Raw genomic sequence first — 22,606 nt, forward strand, 5'->3', positions numbered from 1 at the left:
AGCAAACCAGTTCTGAGAGTCATTAAGGAGGGGTTTTTGGTGATAGGGTGGTAGATAGTGGTGAGGGAGGCTGGGGTCAGATTGGGAAATGTCTGAAATGTGTGGAAAAGGCACAAGGGATGCTTCCCAGGGTCTCTAGGAGGGGCATGTCCCCTCTGCCACAGGCGTTTCCACTACAGTGTCAAGATGGGAGATCGGAGTGTCCATAAAGAAATCACAAGTGTGGCGGTCCCTATCCCAAACGTCGTCGTCCACCCTCGGTTCTCAAAAGTTGTCATCGGTCAACACGACCTTGCCCTTCTTTGGCTCCTCTGCCCTGTAAATCTCATGACCACCATCCAGCCTGTATGCATTCCTAAGGAGACTTTCCAGGTGGAAGATGGGGCCAGGTGCTGGGTGACCCAATGGAGCAGAAAAGAAGAATTTGGTAAGACTTTGAGGCAGGAAGCAAACTCGGGCAGAGGGAGGCAGCCTTATCCCTGGAGTAGGCAGGAAGGCAAAGGGAGGGACAGGGGGCAGGCTGCCTGGCGGGTAGCTTAAAGGGGCAGTGGCTTAGCAGCAGCCAGCATAATGGTCTCTAGTAGGCTTGAGGCCAGAAATTAGTTGAGGTCTTTTGTTGCAACACAAATATTTGATGGCAGCCATTTAGGAAAGGTACCAGTCCTGGGAACTGGAGCTGCTCTCAGGAGAAGAAGAAATACATGTGTGAAGTCTCCTGCAGATTTGTGGGGGACCATGCCTGGCTGGTTTGGGGATGTTTTTAGGTTCCCTGAGGACAGAGCCAGATGCTGTGGGGTTCTATCCAGGGTTGATTTCTGCTCAGGGGGTGATGAGCTGTCTGCCTGTCAGTGCTTTCCCTCACAGGAAGTACCTGCCTTGGTGGGTGGGGAGTTCCTGTCCTTGGGGGTGTAGGCAGAGCCAGAAGATCCCTGTTGGTGGGGTTCTGGGGCCTCCTATCTCTGGAAAGAGGCTGGATTTGGTACCTTTGGGGCACTACCTGTCTAAGAGCCTGTGATCCTGCTCCAAAGTAAAGACACTTGACTGATGCACAGGACACCTGTCACTGTTACTATTGATACTCAGAGTGACAGATGCTTGGTTATCATTTCTCAGGCTGGTAGCTGTTGCCTCTTCCTGTCCTGATCTGTTCTTCCTTATCCATCTTGGTTTTGGTTCTTTTCTCTTCTTCTTCCCATGTCAACTTTGGGCCTCGGTTTCCTCTGGTGTCAAATGGGGACAATACCTACTGCTCTGCCTTCTTTAAGGGGGATTCTACATGCTTTGGGACTTAGTGTCTACCTGTGCAGATCCACCCACTGCTGAGTTTCTTTACTTGCAGGTGGCCAACTTTACTCATATATTCATCAGAAGAGTGAGCAATACATCACTGATTCTGAAAGACTTAATCAGTTGGTCCAGCAGGCCATGTCAACAAACAAGGATGTAGTATTGAAAGGGATGCTCTGTGGCTATAAAGATGCAGGAAAGGATGCTTGTCAGGTAAGTTCATGCATGCTCTTCTCCCTCTGCATTGAGGTTGTCCCCTCAAAGCTTCCTCATTCCCAAGTGGCAGGGCTATTTACCACCTCCTCCTGTCACCCCTTGATTTGGGAGATCCATGGGGAGAAGCCCTTGCGGCTCCCCTGAGCTGGCCTGGCCTGTTCCTTCCAAAGGGAGCAGCCCTCGCTGCCTGGGGGTGCAGCCTAGGTGTGGGGAGTTGGGGAGGGGGGTAATGCTAATCGTATAAGTCCCTCTAACTGAGTCCCTCCTGTGTGGCACTTACTGCGCCAATGTGAGCATTTCCCCACATTAGCTCAGATAACCCTGCGTCCTAGACACCATGCCTGTTACACAGATGTGGTGAGGTCCAAAGAGGTTAGTGCAAGGGTCCCCTGTGAGTGCCTGCAGGACTCCTGAGCCCACCGTCTTCCCTCTGCACCAAGCTGCCTTCCTGAGGAGGGGGGCATTTGAGCAGGGTGTTAGAGGATAAGTATCTGGATTTCTTGGAAAGAGGAGAACAGCACTGTGGGGACAGGGAAGAGCATGAACAGTGGCTCAGAGGTCTGAGGGAACTTGTCACATTTAGGGATCATTTTACAGGTCTGGAGCAATGAAGTGGCAAATCTGGCCAGAGAGTGGGGTTGGAGTCAGAATCTGTGTGGCCTGGGATGCTGTGCCAAGTTTCTAGATACCATCCAGGCAGGTGTCTAGGCGAGAAGTTGGTTTCCATCATCCTGCCGATGATGTTGAGTGGCGAGCAGGACCTGGGGCAGTGGGGCAGGTGAAGGAGGTGTGTCTGAGGTGGCATCAGCAGCTCTTGGTGACCGACTGTGTGTGAGGGTGGGGGTGAGGGAGAGGTTGAGGAGGACTCTGCGTTTCTGACTGAGCTGGTTGGTGGGGGGCCCTACTAGCAGGTCTGGGAAAGGACCTGGAGAGTTCTGCTGGAGGCGGGGGTTGAGGATGTCTGGGAGTGGAACTTAAAACATGGGGGAGCTGGCTATATGGGTTAGGAGTTCTAGAGAAACTTTAGGCTAGATGTAAGGACTTGGGGGGCTGCCATGCAGTGGTGATATTCAAAATGTTCAACAACCACTGTGGTTTGGGAAATGACCAGTCATAATATCCTCAGAGGGTATTAAAGTTTTCCCAGTAACTTTTCAATTTTCAGTTCTCATATTCACAGAAACCTGGGCCTGGGGGTGTCTGACTCCCCAGCACCTTGCAGTGCAGCCCGCCTGCTCTGACGAGGATGCTCTTCCATTCTTGCGTTTGTTTCTTTCTCTTTCTCCAGGGAGATTCTGGGGACCCCTGGTCTGTGCATTTAATGAAGCATGGGTCTGGGTGGGGATTGTGAACTGGGGCATCGCCTGCAGTTGTAGAAATGTGCCTGCACTTTACACAGACGTTGCCGTCTACGCTAAGTACCTAGTTGCAGTGGTGAACCAGGCTACCTCTTTGTACCCAATGGTGTTCCTCAGCCTACCCCTGTCTGGTGCTGCTCCTGGGCATCCTGGCAACCCCGTGATCACCCCGGCCCACGCCCCTCCTGTTCTGAGTCCCGCACTAGGCCTCTCCTCCAACCTCCCACTCCTACTCAGTGCCCTTTCCTCAAATTCCGGGTGGGATCCATTGACCCTGTGGAGATCCACACAACAGAGCGGCAGCATGACTGGAGTCCTGAAAATGTCCCAGCCTGGTGCTCTGGTCACCTGCCTTGGCCACGCCTTGGATGTGCTCTGCCTGTCGGGAAGGAGGGGGTGAAAGCATCCCAGCTAGAGGGCCAGCTGAGCTGCCAGCTGGAGCCTGAGGCTTCAGTGACGTCTTGGAGAACATCTACCAAAGAGACATCATCGACCGTGAAGCAGCGTTAGCCCTGCTTGTGGTTTCCCAGCTCCCACCTGACACGCTGTCAAGCCAGTCAGCTTGGTGATTGTTCAGAGAGAGAAGGAGTCGCCACGTCCCTGCTGAGGTGTGAGGCCGAGGATTTCCACGTCTGACCCGGTTGTCTGGGGCTGGGAGAAGTTCCCCTGCCCCGCCGTGTGGATCCATCTGTGAGTGGCCTGTCTCTGCCACACAAGCCCTCCTGGGGCAACTCGGTCTTGGAACCCCCTTCCTCAGTGCCCTAGTGGCCACATCCACGTTCACCCCACGTTGTGTTGAGGCGTTACAGAGTGCGGAGATTTCGATGTCAACTGAATAAATGCTTAAGAGAGTGGCTTTTGTGTTCTGCATCCCTGCTGGTCTGGGGCGTGCGGACACTGAGAAGAATTTATCTCACATTTGGCTTAGGAAGGTGTTCATGATGCTGTAAACCCTAGAGGGAGAGGGGAGGTCCCTGCCTACCCTGATGAGAATTAGATAGATGGTTTTAGCGTCGGGTCCTTCTGCTGTGCTCGTCACAGCCCTCGGCGTCTCTGCAGGGAGCTTCGTAGCTGAGTTTGCTAGCACTGCCTCTGGGAAGGAGGAAGCGAGAGACTGGAAGTGAGAGAGGGCTCAGGGCATTGTATCCAAACCGCAACCGCTATTTTCCGCCTGTTTCTCCTGCTCCCCCTCTGGGTACGTGGAGCCTTGAGCACCTGATGGCCTTGGCGGGGCGGTGGAAAACACAGGGTTGGGGCTCAGGGAGAGCATAGTTTGGGGTGCTTACTGTGTCTCTGCTGGCTCATTTCCCTCATTACCCTGTGGTCCCAGAGTAGCTCTTTGTCATGGTGCAGAGCACTTCACTGCCCCCAGTTTCCTTTCCTGTTCATGAAAGTTCGAGGTTGCCTTCTCTTAGGAGGGTGCATTTTACATGTGAGCAGGAGGTGCATGTACATATTTGTGGACTGTGGTAAAGATTGATAATTGTCTCCCCCGGCACCTTTCATCCCATTTCTTCTGGGCATAGAGTACATTTCCGAGTCTCTTGTATATCTAAGTGTGGCACTAAGCTTTGGCCAATGAAATATAAATAGAAACTTTGGGTGTGAATTTTGGGGAATGTCCTTAGAGGGAGGACAAAGATTTCGTCTTTCTTCTCTCCTCCCTGGAATATATACATGGTGACTGGAGCTAGAGCAGCCATCTTAGGACATGAGGAACATGCTAAGGGAACAGGAATTTTGAAGGAACTTAGCTCCCTGGAATTTGTAAGGCTGCCCTCACAGCTCTTCATGCAAGAGAGAAGTAAACTTCTCTTTTAATTAAGCCACTGTTGTCTTTGGTCTCGGTTACACATTGAAAAACCTCATCCTAACATTCAGTTAGTATCATCTGGAGCTTTATTTCTGGATTGCTATGAATATGTTTATAAAGTCATTTTTTATTTAGACTCAATTCTTTTTTATTCCTACTTCACTATATGCCATTGCTTCCTTCTCTATTCATGTTTTAAAATAGATAAGGTTAAAAGTTTGTTGATGAATGATTGTATTATCTCAACGCATTTCTATCTTATTTTCTTTTTTGAGGTATAATTCATAACAGTCAAACGCACACATTGCAATGTACAATTTTATGGGTTTTAACAAATGTATACCTCATGTTAACATTACCCACATCATGACAGAACATTTCCATCAATCCCGGATGCTCCCTGGTGTCCCCTTCTAACCTGGCCCTCCCAGAGGTAACTGCTGTTCTGATTACTCTCAGAGTAGATTTGCATGTTACTGAACCTCACATTAGTGAATAATGCAGTAAGTGCCCTTTTGTGTCTGGCTTCTTACCTTCCACATATAGTTCATTCCTTTTTATTGCTGAATAGTAATCTGTTGCATGAATATCCCACAGTTTGTTTATTTTCCTGTTGATGGACATTTGGATTGCTTCCAGTTTGGAGCTGTTGTGACTAAAGCTGCTAATATACATATAGTGCAAGACCTTTTGTGTCTGCGTGCTTCCGCTTCTTTGGGGAATACACCTAGGGGTGGGACTGCTGGTTCATAGAACAGATGTATGGCTAACTTTATTAGAAATTTTCAAAGCGTTTTCCAAAATGGTTGTAGCATTTTACACTTCTACCAGCAATAAATGAGAGTTCCAGTGGATTCACGTCCTCATCAGGACTGCCTTTTTGTCCAATTCTAATAGGTATGAAGTGGTATCTCCTTGAGGTTTTAATTTGTATTTCCCTGTAACTAATTATATTGAGCACCTTTTTATGTGCTATTGGTCACGTGTATATCTTCCTTTGTGAAAGATCTTTTCAATTCTTTGCCCATTTTTAATTAGGATGCTTGTCGTCTTATTGCTGATTCATAAATAATCTTCATATATTCTGATTAGAGTCCTAAGTCTGTGACTTGTTTTTTTAACTTTTTAACTGAGGATGGCAAAGATTTTTCTTCTACTTTTTCTCCTATAAGCTTTATAATTTTAGCTTTTACGTTGAAGTCTATGGTCTACAAATTAATTTTTGGTCATGGTGTGAGATAGGGATCAAGGTATATTTTTCTGTATCTTTAATGTTAACCCAGTTCTAGTAGCATTTATTGAAGATACATTTATTTTCACATTGATTTGCTTTGGTACTTCATCAAAAATTAATTGACAGTGTATATATACATCTAGTTCTGGACTCTATTCAGTTCCTTATTGTTTGTATATTCTTATGCCAACTTCACCATGCCCTCCCTGAGTACTGTAGCTTTATAGTTAGTCTTGAAATTTGGTTGTGTTATACCTCCAAATTTGTTCATGTTTTTCAAGCTGGAGCGTTTTTGTAGAAATTGACAAGCTGATTCTAAAATGTATACGTAAAAGCAGAAAACCTAGAATAACCAAAACAGAGAACTACTGGATTTCAAGACTTACTATAAAGGTTTAGCAATCAGTGGTATTGGCATAAGGGCAGACATATGGATCGACAGAACAGGATAGAGTCCAGAAACGGATCACACATATGTGGCCAATTGACTTTAATAAAGATGCAAAGATAATTCAATAGGGAAAAGGATAGTCTTTTTAATAAATGATGCTGGAACAAGGGGATATTCCTATGCAAAAACAAAAACAAAAAACAAAAAACAAAAACGCCATGAAGACTCAATCCTTACCTTGCTTATATAGAAAAATTATTTCAAAATGGATTCTAGAACTAAATGTAAAACCTAAATCTATAAAACTTCTAGGAAAAAATTTAGAAAAAAAAAATCTTTGTGACCCTTAGGTAGGCAAAGATTCTTAATATAGGACACAAAAAGCATGAACCATATAAGAAAAAAATTATTGGATTTCATCAAAATGAAAATCTGCTCTTTGGAAGGTACTGTTAAGAAAATGAAAATAAAAGCCACAGACTGGAAGGAAATAGTAGCAATAGCCACTCAAGGACTTATATAGGAACGTTCATAATATCTTTATTCATAATAGCCAGAATCTGGAAGCCACTCAAATGTCTGTCAACAGATAAATGGTAACCAATGGAATACTACTCAGTGATAAAAAAGAATAAACTGCTGATATACACAAGAACATGGATGAAATTCAAAACCGTTATGTTGAGTGAAAGAAGCCAGACCCAAATAGAGTACAGCTTTCTGGTTCTATTTATATGAAGACCAAGCAGGCAAAACAGGTTGCCTATGATGGATTTAAAGAGGACACAAAGACACTTTCTAGGGTTTTCAAATGTTCTATGTCTTGATTAAGGTGGTGGTTACATGGGTCTGTATATTTATTAAAACATTAAATTGTGCACTTAAGATCTGTGTATTTCACTGTATGCAAATTTTGCCTCAGTTTAAAAAAATAGATTAATGTGACACATTTCTAATTTAGCCCCAATGTCTCTTCTCCTTCCCTTCCATAATAATAGATGTCTTATGCAATGACCTGATGTCTTAGGTCATTCTGGTGGTGTGCCTGCAAATATTTAACAAGCAGCTCTGTAGGAAAAAAAAAAGGCCCTGATTTGTAACATTTACAGGTTTCCATGGTATAAATATTTCCACCATGCCTGATTTCAAGCTACTAACAAGACGTTATTGAATGTAGAGTTGGAAAGAGATACACACCATTATATAGAATTTCTACCATACAGCTACATTAGTCTCAACCTCAAGAGCACAAGTAATAATAAAATACAATGAAATAATTAGGAAGTGATAAATTTTGAGTATTTATTTCCTTTGTTTTTAATGTCATTTCTTTAATTGTAGGTTTTATAATTTAATTTTTAATAATGACTGTGTTTAATATCCAGCTTACAAAATTTCTGAAAATTAACAATTGCCTCTCATGAGCTGGTAGAAGCCAGCTGCAGCACCCTCTGGATCATTTCTCTACAAGCAAATTCTGAGACAGGGATTCATGTTCAAGTAACTTATTAAGTGAGTTATTGTCGGGAGAAACCGTATCGATGTGAGGGAAGCAGGATAGGAAAGGGGAAGAAGTTTAGTAAGAATGTGTGATTACAGGTGAAATCTAGGCTCAGCTTAATCCTGGGGTCTCTTATACTACAGAATTCATGCAGACTGAAGGCAAGGGAGCTGGGCTTTGGTGTCCTGTGCCACTAAGTTGTCGGCTACAGGTTGACTGGAGCGATGGCAGGTACGCATGCAACTCCCAGTCAGTTTCTGTAATGTGGTTCTATGTGCCCAAGGGTAAGCCTCCTGAGAAGGATGCAGGTGTGAATTCTTAGTAGCAATACCCAGAGGAGTAGTTGGGGGATGGGTACACCAAACAGGTAAAATGGATCTCAGGTGATCTGGGTGGCCACCCACTTAAAAACTACCTTTCTCAACTTCCCTTGAAGCTTAGGGTGACCAAGTATTTAAGGTAAATTCCCTCAGATGTAAGTAGAAGTAATGTGTGCTGTTTAGCGGGATGCCCTTCAAAGGGACATGAGTATGCTTTCTTGGCTCTTTCCCTTCCAAAGTGGAAGATGAGAAAGATGGAGGTGCCATATTAGATGCAGAGACGTGTGCCCATGTTTAGGGTGGCAGAACCCAACCTGGGTTGCCTGCATTTGGACAATTGAGTGAAATAAACTTCTTTATTTTTTTAAGCCACTGTATTTTGGGATATCTCTGTTACATTTTAGCCTGTATCCTAATGAATATAGTGAACAAAGAAACAATTAATAACAAATATCTAAACTCATTACTGTATAAAACAATAATTTCTAATTTGTAAGTTTTTTTATAAAAGCAAAATGGGACTAAGCCAAACAGAATGAGAGAATGTATCAGGAAAAGCAAAGAGAACATATCCACTACAGAAAAACTATAATTATTTGTATATGACCTGGCTGTGAACATAGAAAACCCAAAAGAATCTACAAATTACAAAATTGGTAAAATAATTTGATAGGATTATTGAATATAAAAGAATAATGTAGGGGCCGGCCCCATGGCCGAGTGGTTAGGTTCACACGCTCTGCTTTGGCAGCCCAGGGGTTCGCTGGTTCAGATCCTGGGTGCGGACATGGCACCGCTCATTAGGCCACACTGAGAGGGCGTCCCACATGCCACAACTAGAAGGACTCACAACTAAAATACACAATTCTGTGCTGGGAGGATTTGGGGAGAAAAAGCAGGAAAAAAAAAAAAAAGATTGGCACCAGAGCTATATGCATTTTATCATATATTGATGCTCAAAATCTCTAGTGATCAAGAAACCATGGTACTGGAACAGAGATAAGCAAATAGAGCAGTAGAAAGAATAGAGAAGCCAGAGAGACCCAACATATACAGGGACTTTTGATATATGCAAGAGGTGACATTGATGATGAATGGGAACATGAGGGGCCATTCACTACATGGTGCTGGGTAAATGGGTAAATGTAAAAAAAAGTTAAACTGACTTCCTATCTTACACTATATATAAAAAAATACATGGGCCGGCCCCATAGCTGAGTGATTAAATTTGCATGCTCTGCTCCAGCAGCCCAGGGTTCGCTAGTTTGGATCCTGGGTGTGGATCTACGCACCACTCATCAAGCCATACTGTGGTGGCATCCCACATAGAAGAACTAGAATGACCTACAACTAGGATATACAACTACGTACTGGAGCTTTGGGGAGCAAAGAAAAGGAAAAAAAGAGCAAGATGGGCAACAGATGTTAGGTCAGAGCCAATCTTCCTCACCAAAAAAACCAAAACAAAAACACATGGACAAAAGACAGAACATGAAAAACAAAACTTCAAAACTTTTAGAAGAAAATATAGAACAATATCTTTAAGACCTCAGGATAGGGAAGGCTTTTTAAAAATAGACACAAAACATGTAAACAATAAAGAAAAAGATTGCTATTTCTGACTACGTTAAAACTAAGAACTTTTTTCGTCAAGAGATGTAATAAAGAAGGTGAAAAGACAATAGTGATTGTGAAATGATATTTGAAACACACATTACCAACAAAGGATTAGTGCACACAAAAAAACTAAACAAAAAATACTTCAAAAGCAACCCAAATATAAAATTGGGTAGATGTCACAAAGAAATATATTATAGAAAGAAAGCATAAATGGCCAGTAAGGATATGAAAATATACTCAACTTCAGGGAAACGCAAATTAAAACTATAACAAGATATAGTTTTATGCCCACCATGTGGGAAAAAACAGAACTATGGCAATAAGTGTTGGTGAGAGCGGAGATTAATAGAAAGACTTGTACACTGGTGGTGGGAGTGTAATTTCTTAAAACTACTTTGCAAACTGGTGTTATAAACTAAAAAATAAAAATGAATGCATTTACACATGAATCATTGACATCCAAGGTCACAACTCTTTCAGAAGACACAGGTAATTCAAAAGACACACATTGATACAGAGTTACTCGTAATCATAAGTGAAAATATACCATGAGTATATATAGAAAACCAGTTGTTCTGCTTTTTTGGAAGACTAGAGCTGTTAAGAGTTAGCATTTCTGGGGCTGGCCCCAAGGCCGAGTGGTTAAGTTCACACACTCTGCTGTGGTGGCCCAGTATTTCACTGGTTCGAATCCTGGGTGCGGACATGGCACCACTCATCAGGCCATGCTGAGGCGGCATCCCATATGCTGCAACTAGAAGGACTCACAACTAGAAATACACAACTATGTACCAGGGGGATTTGGGAGAAAAAGGAAAAATAAAGTCTTAAAAAAAAAAAAAGAGTTAGCATTTCTTTCAGCTATACTCTCACCCTACCTTCTCCTAATGTCCTTAGCATGTATTTAGTTTCTCCTGTCAGATCGGAATTCTTGACCACTTTAAAGGCACAATGAGGTACACTCTCTCAGTCAGACTGAGGAGCAGTCTTCCCAGTTAGGAGGACAGTTAGGACTTTCTTAATGCTGGTAGGGAACTGTCCTTCACCTTAGTCCTTCATGACATCTTTGATGCCAGTGCTATGTCTTCATCCAGTGGCCTTTAAGTCTCTGATAGGCCAACAGTATGAGCTTTACAAGTTGCCCTAACCTTTCAGGCAATTTTACTTCCCTGCAGATCACCAGTTGCAAAACAGAGAAGTTTCAACTACAAACTACCCAGCACCTGTGTCTTGAGTAGCTGGAGTAGTAATGAGGAAGAAGGAAAGGACTACGCCTCCCAAACTCCTCAACTTCTTTCCTTCCCTGTATTTCCAGGTGACTGCTTCTCTAAGAAAGTCAGGTGTCTCACAGCAAGGGAGATAGGAAGAGAAGGGAGTCACTAAGGGGATTGATTCCAACTCCATTACCAGATGTTATTAGGAATTTGTCAAAACCACGGCTAACTCCAGACTTTGGAATAGGCTATTTTTTTTTTAAACAAAAAGAGCAATGGGGGCCAGCCCAGTGGCCGAGTGGTTAAGTTTGCACACTCTGCTGCAGTGGCCCAGCGTTTCGCGGGTTCGAATCCTGGGTGCAGGCATGGCACTGGTCATCAAGCCATGCTGAGGCAGCATCCCACATGCCACAGCTAGAAGGACCCACAACTGAAAATACATAACTATGTACTGGGGGGCTTTGGGAGAAAAAGGAAAAATAAAATCTTTAAAAAAAAAAAAAAGGGCAATGAGGTGGAAATTTCAGGACACGAAGAGACCTAGACATCAGTCTAAGCATTCTGTTACCTATTTTTTAAAAAACTCAAAATTATATTATAGGGCCATGAAGGAATATCCAGTATGGAACTTGCTTTCCCATTATAAACAACTAGAAAGCTTGAAGGAATAAAAGAAATAACTTTTCAGACATCAGGACAATAGGTGGTATGGGTCCTGGAGAGAAGGGAAACAAGTGAGACGAACCCTGTAATTGTCCTGGATTCCTAAGCAGAAGCAACTTTCAGATGGCACAGGAAGGGAAACCCAAACAGAACATGGTGATATCACTAAGAGTTGTTAGCTCAAGTGCCAATATTAAAAAAAAAAAAAAAAAAAAGGATGTGTGGCAGAGATTATGGGTAGCCTGCAAGACCTAAAACATTTACTGTCTTTTTACAGAGAAACTTTGCCAATCCTTGCCTGTATAGGATGGAGATATGCAGAGAAAGAATTCCAGAAATCTGCAGAGCAATTGCTTTTAGTGGCTATTCTAGACTCATCATAACAAAGCTTAAAAACCAACTTCAAATGGATCAAATTGAACTGCAAGTAATTTATCTACCTGCCAAATTTCAACATTCCTTAAAGAAAGAAAATACAATTCAAGTAGTCAACAATGTAGCATTAACATTGTTCAGCATTCATTAAAAATTACTAGATATGTGAAAAAGCAGCATATTGTGACCCATTGTTAAGTCAGTCAATAGAAACAGATACAGAAATAGTAAAGACTTTAAAACATCTATTATTAATATTATAAATTTGCTCAAGGATTTAAAAGAAAATATAAATATGATTAGGAGAAAAGATTAAGAGCTAAAATGGAACTGTTAGAGCTGAAAAATACAACACACGCAGTGAAAAATTCACTGGTTGGGTTTAACTAGATTAGCTATTGCAGAGGAAAATATTGGTGAAATTGAAGGCACAGCAATATAAACTATCCAAACTGAAGCACAGATAAAAAAGATTGAAAAAACTATTAGACCCTGATAATTTTACCTATGGGACAATATTAAGTAGTCTGAGGTGAAAAATTGGAATATAGAAGGGTGGAAGAAAACAGTGGGAGCAGAAATATCTGAAGAAGTAATATTCTTCAAAAGTGCTTGAGAACCAGCTCTGATGGCCTAGTGGTTAAAGTTTGGTGTGCTCCACTTCAGCAGCTGGGGTTCGGTTACTAGGCATGGAAACACACCACTCATCTGTCAGTAGCCATGCTGTGGCAACACATAGAAGAACTTACAACTAGAATATACAACTACATAGTGGGGCTTTGGGAAGGAAAAAAAAAGAGGAAGATTGACAACAGATATTACTTCAGGGCAAATATTCCCCAGGAAAAAAAAAATCATTAACTGTAAAAAAAAATACTTGAATAAATAATGGCTGAAAAATTTACAAATTTGATAAAAACTAAAAGCCACAGATTCAATAAGCACAACGGACCCCAAGCAAACACAAAGAAAACCACACTACAGAACATAATAACTGACTTGTTATTCAAAACTCAGTGATAAAATTTTAAAAGCAGCTGGAGAAAAGCCACATTACATACAGAGGAACAAAGATAAGAATTATAGCAGACTTCTCTTCAGAAACAATGCAAGTCAGAAGATAGTAGAGCATCATCTTCAAGTGCTGAAAGAAATAAAGTAAGTTAATATAGAATTCCACATCAGGGGGCCAGCCATGTGGCCAAGTGGTTAAACTCGTGCTCTCTGCTTTGGCAGCCCAGTGTTCACCAGCTTGGATCCTGGGTGCAGACCTAGCGCCGCTCATTAGGCCATGCTGTGGTGGAATCCCACATAGAAATACCATATGACCCAGCTATCTCACTACTGGGTATTTATCCAAAGAACTTGAAATCAACAATTCAAAGAGACTTATGTACCCCTATGTTTACTGCAACATTGTTCACCATAGCCAAGACAGAAGCAACCCAAGTGCCCATCAACTGATGAATGGATAAAGAAGATGTGGTAAATATATATAAGGGAAATTCTCTCTTTCTTCTTGATTCAGTTTTGGAAGGTTGTATAGTTCTAAGGATTTATCCATTTCCTCTAGATTATCCAATTTGTTGGTGTATAGCTTTTTGTAGTATTCTCTTACAATCTTTTCTATTTCTGAGATGTCTTGTAATTTCTCCTCTTTCATTTCTGATTTTATTTGAGCCTTCTCTCTTTTTTTCTTGGTGAGTCTAGCTAAAGGCTTGTCAATTTTGTTTATCTTTCCAAAGAACCAGCTCTTAGTTTCATTGATTTTTCTATTTTTTTGTCTCTATTTCATTTATTTCTGCTCTGATTTTTATTATTTCCTTCCTCCTATTGATTTTGGGCTTCATTTGCTCTTCTTTTTCCATTTTCTTTATGTGCCCTATTAGATTGTTTATTTGAGATTTTTTTTTGTTTGTTGAGGTAGGCCTGTATTGCTATAAACTTCTCTCTTAGAACTGATTTTTGCTGCATCCCATAAATTTTGGTATGTCATATTTTCATTTTCATTTGTCTCCAGGTATTTTTTTATTTCTCCTTTGATATCTTTATTAACCCAATCATTGTTCAGTAGCATTTTGTTTAATCTCTACATATTTGTGGCTCTTCCAGTTTTCTTCCTGTAGTTGATTTCTAGTTTCATACCATTGTGGTCAGAAAAGATGTTTGGTATTACTTCAATCTTCTTAAATTTATTGAGACTTCTTTTGTGGCCTAATATGTGATCTATCCTGGAGAATGTTCCATGTGCATTTGAAAAGAATGTATATTCTGCATGTATACATATATATACAAAGAATGTATATTTTGGGATGGAATGTTCTGCATATACCTACTAAGTCCAACTGGTCTAATGTGTCATTTAAGGCCAATGTTTCCTTATTGATTTTCTGTTTGGATGATCTATCCATTGGTGTAAGTGGAATGTTAAAAGTCCCTACTATTATTGTGTTGCTGTCTACTTCTCTTTTTATGTCTGTTAATAATTGCCTTATATATTTAGGTGCTCCTATGCTGGTGCATAGATATTTCCAAGCGTTATATCCTCTTGTTGGATTGTTCCCTTTATCATTATGTAGTGCCCTTCTTTGTCACTTGTTACAGTTTTTTTTTAAAGTTTATTTTGTCTGATATAAGTTTTGCTACCTCAGCTTTCTTTTCATTGCCATTTGTATGGAGCATCTTTTGCCATCCCTTCTCTTTCAGTTTGTAGGTGTCTTTAGGTCTGAAATGTGTCTCTTGTTTTTTGTCACTTATTACAGTTTTTGTTTTAAAGTCTATTTTGTCGGATATAAGTATTGCTACCCCAGCTTTCTTTTCATTGCCATTTGCATGGAGTATCTTTTTCCATCTCTTCACTTTCAGTTTCTGGGTGTCTTTAGGGCTGAAGTGTGTCTCTTGTATGTAGCAGTAGTTATCTCAGGGCTAATCTTCCTCAAAAAAAAAATAATAAAGATTGGCACCTGAGCTAACAACTGTTGCCAATCTTTTTTTTCTTTCTGCTTTATCTCCCCAAATCCCCCTGGCACATAGTTGTATATCTTAGTTGCATGTCCTTCTAGTTGTGTCATGTGGGATGCCACCTCAACATGGCCTGATGAGCAGTGCCATGTCCATGCCCAGGACCCGAACCGGGGAAACCTTGGGCTGCCACAGTGGAGCACATGGACTTGACCGCTCTGCCACAGGGCCGGCCCCAAACTTCCACTTTAAGAAGCTTACAAAGAGTTCCTGGACCCAGTTTCAATGTGTGTGTGTATGTGTGTGTGTGTGTGTGTGTTCCCTGCATCAACTTAATTCTGACACTATCCACAGGAGTTTGCATCAGATTCCACAGGTTAAGGGTTCAGTCCTCTAAGACTGGCCCCCTTGCCCCACCTTCAGGCACCAGTCGCAAGCCAGGTTGTTACCTGTGCTTCTGACCGACTGGCTATAAATCAGAGGTTCTTACAACCCTCTCCTTGGATTCTATTAATTTGCTAGAATGGCTCACAGAATTCAAGAAAACCTGCTTACTCACTAGATTACCCATTTATTACAAAGGGTATTGAAGGATATCAATCAACAGCCAGAAGAAGAGATACATAGGGCACATAGGGCAACGTCTCAAACAAAGGAGCTTCTGTCCTCATGGAGATGAGGGCCCAGCATAGTGGCACATGGAAGCTCTCTGAAAAAGGGCCTAAAACCTGTTGTTTTGGTTTTTTATTGAGGTTTCATCGCTGTCATGATTAAGTCATTGGCTGTTGGCAATTGATTCAACCTCAAGCTCCAGTTCTCTCTCTGGAAATTAGGGGATGGGACTGAAAGTTCCAATCCTCTAATCACATGGCTGGTCTCCTAGCAACCAGCCCCTACCCTTGGGTGGGGTCCAAAAGTTACCTTCATTAACATAACAAGAGACACCTTTGTCACTCTCAATACTTAGGACATTCCAAGGATTTGGGGTCTGTGAACCAGGAACTGTGGATGCAGACTACAGCTATGTGAGAAACATATTTTGGTCATCTGAATGACCAAATACATATTTCTTATAAATCGCAGTATTGCAGAGCTACAAAAAGAAAAGAATTAGTCTCAAATGAAGAAGAGAAAGAAATAAAGACAGGAGTGAAAATCAGTGAAATAGTAAATGGATAAAAAAATAGAGGTGTTCTCATACTTTCTGGTCTCAAGATCATCTCACGCTCTCAAAAATTTTTGAGAATCCTAGATATCGGGCTTATGTGTTTTAAATCTGACAAATAGAAATGGCAAGCAATAGGATATATTGGAGTATATGAGGAAGCCATTTGGTGTAAACCTAATTCAGCCTGATCTCGTTTTTCCAAAAGGGCCTGACCATGGTCGTTGAGCATGCATTGTATATCTGCTTTAGACATTCCCTATGGCAAGAACAAAGGCCCTTGAGATAAAGGTGCAACTTCCCTCCCCCTCCCAACGTTGGCATTTCCTTAAAGATTAAGCATCTTTCCTTAGGCTAGGAACTGATTGCTGTGCTTACCTGTGACCACCCAGCTCGAAACAACAGACTTGCTTCCTGCTATGCCCACTGAGATAACAGACCCACTACCTGCTGTGTCCATCAAATGCTGTGCCGACAGGGCAATCTTGTGACTATTGTAAGAGGGACATTTCAATCATATGTGAAACACCCTCTTTGAGGGTATATAACCACCCTGTATACCCCTGCTTCTTTGGAGTGCTCTGTTCCTTTGTGGAAGGACTCTCCCGGGCCATGGTCCTCACATTCTAGCTCAGAATAAACTCTCCGAAATCTTCATTTATAGATTGGTTATGGATTATCTTCATTGACAAATCTATCAATATTTACTGCATTAGAAATTAAAAATGTTATTTAAAAAAATAAAAATTATAAACACATGCCTGTATGCATTTTTATGACATATTTTTCTGAAAGACTATAATTTCCAAAAGAAAAAAATTAGTGTAAAGAGTGGTATTGTGGGCCAGCTCCGTGGCTGAGTGGTTAAGTTCACGTGCTCTGCTGAGGTGGCCCAGGGTTTGGATCCTGGGCGCGGACATGGCACTGCTCGTCAGGCTACGTTGAGGTGGCATCTTGCATCCCACAACTGGAAGGACTTGCAACTAGGATATGCAACTGTGTACAGGGGTGGGGTTGGGGAGATAAAGCAGAAAAAAAAAAAAAGGAAAGGATTGGCAACAGTTGTTAGCCCAGGTGCCAATCCTTACAAAAAAAAAAAGTGGTATTGTTTTACAATTTTCCAAACTTCCTTAATGTCATGCTTAATAGACAACAGCTGGGTTATCATTCTCTTCTGAAATTTATTGTTTTGGTTGAAGTATATGAAGGAAACCCACTCTCACACAGATATACAGTTGGAAAAGGGAGAAGTATTTTAATAACCTTTTCAAGTAATTGTGGATTTTTAAAAATTATTTTACAATATGTCAAAACTTGACAAGTGGTAGTTTCTTGCAATGTGGAATATGAAACTTTCAGAAATTTTTGTACTCATTGCTTAAAATTCATTAGCTTATCTTTCACTTTGAATGGATCATTTAGGCATACATAATTTTGTCAATCATTGGAAAACATCAGTTCATTTAGTTATCCAGATTTCTAAATGTGGACACATTTCATTACATAATATCAAAAAACCACATTCACTCATATTACCATTACTGTTATCAGAAAAGTATTTAATTATTGGAAAGCTGTTGAGCTCATAGTGGCAAATATAAACTTTTCAGAATTGAAATTTTCATGTGAAAGCTCAAATTTTATCATTGGCAATAAATACTATCAGTTGTTTTTCTTAAAAGTTGCAGACTTTTACTTTGTTTATTTTTGAGAAAATGTCTGCCATATACACAAGTCTAAATAACTATAATTTGATTACTAGTCATTCTTTTTTAAGTAAAAATGATGCCATGATAAAAGTGGCTAGTTCAGGTAACAACACAAACAATTGCGTTACCACACAAAATTGGGGTTCTCTTGCCTGATGCACATAAAAACAGCCAATTATTATAACATCAGTTTTTGGGAAAAGAAATGCAGCTTTATTTTGCCAGATAGATCTACAAGGAGACAGGGGGCATACGCCCTCACATCTGTCTCCCTGACCTAGGGCTTGGGGCACAATTTATGGGATGAAGATGTTGACACAGATAATCCATACCCAACCTATAAGTCAAAATTGGGGTGAGTTTATTATGAGCCAAAGTGAGGATTATAGCCTGGGAAAGCCTTAGAAGGTATTCCAGAGAAGTGTGAGTCTCAGTACAGTCTTATATCTTTTTAGAACAAAGAAGACACATTAAACACACCTAGGATACATTTTCAAAGAGGTATTCAGTTGCATTTTAGCAGATCAACATGACCACCATGCCAGGAAGGAGACTATCCAGGCATTACCAATAGGGCGTTACCAATAACGTGTTGTTACCAATAGGGCGTAGGAGGGGAAGTATGCATTCTTTATCTCAAGAGAGATTCTTTAATGGATAAGCAGATTACAATGTATGTTTGATAGGCCATAAATCAGACTTTCTAGTTCAAGCCAAATCAGTTTTGAACTCGAATGGTTACTCCATATGCCTCAATATGTGAAAATCTCTTGTCAAAGGGCAGGGTGGTCTGAAGTTTGGAGATAGATGATTGGAGGTAAGGTGAAGTGAGATAATTGATGATCTGCACAAATGTAGTCAAGCTTCATGCCTCTTCATAGGATGCGAGTTCACAAAATGGCAGCAGTACCATGATCTGAGGGTGGAGTTTTTAGCTCCTTGATGTCAAAAAGTTCACTTATCAAGCATTTGCAAGGCCCAATTGATGAATTGGTGGTCTCAACCGACCTGAAGTGGAAAAGGGGTCTCAGTTCCTGAAAGACAACTCTTAGTTACTCTGTTGATAAGATGGAGTTAGTTGAACTGTTCCTGGAGGGCCCACAGTTACACCTGTACAGTGTCTCCTTGAGTCAGCATCATACTTCTATATACAGCAGAAGTGCTTTATGCATACTTGACATTTCATCAAACAAAATCTTAAATAAATGTAGACTAAAGGGTCAATACTTGATAAAATTAATAAGTTTTACTTCTCCATCAAGGGCATTCTAAAATTTTTATTTTATTTTTTGAGGAAGATTAGCCCTGAGCTAACATTTGCCACAAATCCTCCTCTTTCTGCTGAGGAAGACTGGCCCTGAGCTAACATCTGTGCCCATATTCCTCTACTTTATATATGGGACGCTTGGCAGAGCATGGCTTGATACACCATGCATAGGTCTGTACCCGAGATCCGAACTGGTGAACCCCTGGCAGCCGAAGCAGAATATGTGAAATTAACCTCTGTGCCACTGTGTCAGCCCCATCAAGGGCATTTTAAAAGTGAATCTGGATTAATTGATTGATTGATTGATTCTGTGATTGGGATGTCACCCCTGAGATTACGTTGTAACATGTAAGACTTATCTTGGTAGTGTCAATGCAAAATAACCAGTAACCAGTCTATAGATGAGAGAGATATGGTGACCTTTTCTTGAGCCAGGGTGAGGACCGTAATCCAAAAAGGCAGCCTTCACAAAGGAAGAAAGTGTTCCAGAGAAACACGGTTTTCATTAGTCTCATATCTTTTTAGAACAAAGAACATACATTAAACATGCCCAGGATACATATTCATCAAAGTTTCAAAGTGGTATTCAGTTGCAAATTAGCAGGTCAATTTGATTCTGATGTCGGGGAAAGGGAATTTATCTTCAGGAGTACTAATATGGGCATTACCAATAGGGTGTTGCTGTCCTTGTAGGAGGGGAGGTATGCATTCTTATTTTAAGAGTGTGTTCTTTAATGGTTAAAGCAGATGTACAATGTACGTTTCATAGGCCACAAATCAGGCTTTTTTAGTTCAAGCCGAATTAGTTTTGAATCAGAATAGTTATCCCATATACCCCAATATGTGAAAATCGCTTGTCACTAGCAAACTCACTCTATGTGTCTTGCTCTCCTTGTTAACTTTGAAGAAGCAAGCTGCCATGAGTCCTACAGTCACAGAAAATGAATTCAGGCAACAAGTGATTGAGCTTGGAAGCAAACCCTTCCCCCATCAAGTCTTCCAATGGATGAGAATCCAGCCCTCGCCGACACCTTGATTGCAGCCTTTCAGAAGACCCAGCTAAGCTGCGCCTGGACTCCTGACCCACAGCAACTGTGAGATAATAAATGCGTGTCGTTTGAAGCCACTAAGTTTGTGGTTATTTGTTACAGGGCAGGGAAAACTAATACAGAGGCCATTCCAATATTTGATCAGGCCTCCAGGTTCTGTATAATGAAGTTTATGATAGGTCTAGTAGGTCCTATAGTCATGTGCCTACCGCTGCACCTTCTTCACCAAAAAACAAGTTCCTAGGTCTAAGGCGATGTTACGCAGAACGCCATTATGATAAATCAGACACTGTATAAGTCCACTGATAGTGGTGCCACCAAAGGCATTACAGGCAGATAACGCTGTATACGTGTTTAGAATATGTAATAATCCCATAAGGATGACTTACTTGCCCTCCAAGGGTGGAAGGTGGTTGATATAATCATCTTACCACCAAATAGCTGGTTGGTCTCCTTCAGGGCTGTGGCATATCAAGGGCTTGGCATTGATCTCTGATGCTGACAGACTGGGCATTCAGCAGCATAGGTAGCTACGTCAGTTTGGTAAGAGGGAGTCCATGTTGTTTTATTGGGTGAATGAATAGCCTCCAATCCTACCAACACAACTGCTCTGTTCATGGGCACAATGTGCAATCACGGAAGTTGACAAGGACAGAAGTTAGCTGACCTCTCCTGGAGCAGTCATCTTATTCATGTGGTTGTTGATTGCCTCCTCTGCAGTGGATGCTTACTGGTGGGTATTGGCATGGGATAGAAAAAGCTGCACATTTTGTTCCTACCTCCAGAGGTCCATTCATGTGCTTTTCCCCCAGATCTTCAAATTTTGCTTTTTCTAAGCCCCTGACCAATCAGACAAGCCATTCATCACTGCTCAGATGTCCATATATATTCTTACTGAGGCCACTTCTCTTTTTACATCAAGCTGATGACCAGGTGTACTGTTTGAAGCTCTATGTACAGGATTTCCCCCTCAACACTGTCTTTCAGGATCATCCCTGAATGGGTTCTAGTGCAACAGTAGTCTATTTTCCGCTGGCACCAAAATTTTGAGCCCATCTGTGAACGAGGCCCAGGTTTTTCCCTCTTTCATCATCTAGTCATAGGACACGCCCTATAAGGTTGTGCGTGTGAACTGAGGAAGAAGCTTCAATTCAATACAAGTAAGTGACATGGGGGTCTAAGTCATTTCTTTGTGCAACTTATTTGTGTCTTCAAGACCTGCCATGATCCAATCCCAAATGTATCACTTCCCTTGAATGATGAATTGCTTTGTCCAACTGACTTTATGACTTAGAGAGTCTGGCTAAATAGCCGTCCTATCTTATGATAAGAGGCACTGGACTCTTAGTCACTTAATGTCCCATGGTCTGGCATTTAGTTTCTTTTTAGGGTTCAGTAGTGTGCCAGGAGTTGTCTTTCAAATAATGTACAATTTCTTTGCTGCTGATGGTATGTGTGGTTTTGCTCCAGAACTGTAGGGGGCTATACTGTGACTCTCTAATTAGAACATAGCAGAGACTCCTTCTAGTACTTTTACTCACAACAGCAAACTGTAGCGCCAGGGGTTTTGCCAGGTCATATAGCCCAAGTGACAAGTTTGCTTATACCACAACCTGACTTCATCTCTTGACAGGAGGAACTGCAAAGCATTGTGGCCATTTTTATGTATCTAATCCAGGTTAATCTCCCCTTCTTAAAATTTTTCATTTATTCACATTCTTTTTGCCATAAGGTAATACAGTTGTCCCCCCTTATCCATGGGGGATGCATTCCAAGACCTCCAGTGGATGCCTGAAACCATGGATAGTAGCAAACAGTAGCGAACTCTATATATGCTATGTTTTTCCCTACACCATCATACCTATGATAAAGTTTAATTTATAAATTAGGTGCAATACGAGATTAGTGGGGCTTTGGGGCCATTATTAAATAAAATAAGGGTTACTTGAACACAAGCACTGCAATACCATGACAGTTGATCTGATAATCATGACAGCTACTAAATAACTAACTGGCAGGTAGCTTATACAGCATGGATACGCTGGACCAAGGGATGATTCACATCCTAGGTGGGACAGAGCTGGATGGCATGAGATTTCATCGCACTGGAATGGCTAGCAATTTAAAACATGAATTGTTTATTTCTGGAATTTCCATTTAATATTTTCAGACTGTGGTTGACTGTGGGTAACTGAAACCGTGAAAAGTGAAACCACAGATCGGGGGGGCTACTGTATATTCATGGGTTCCAGGCATTAGAATGTGGACATCTTTGGGAAGCCGTCATTCTGTCTACTAACAGGGTTGTTTCCAGATGTTGGCTATTATGAATTTAGCTGCTATAAACATTCATACAAGTATTTTTTTGTGTATGTGAACATAAATCTCCATTTCTCTGGGATAAATGCCCAGGAGTGCAGTTACTGAGTCGTATGGTAATTGCATATTTTGTTTTATAAGAAA

This window comes from Equus asinus, chromosome 21 (assembly GCF_041296235.1).
Source record: "Equus asinus isolate D_3611 breed Donkey chromosome 21, EquAss-T2T_v2, whole genome shotgun sequence".
NCBI classification, from domain to species: domain Eukaryota; kingdom Metazoa; phylum Chordata; class Mammalia; order Perissodactyla; family Equidae; genus Equus; species Equus asinus.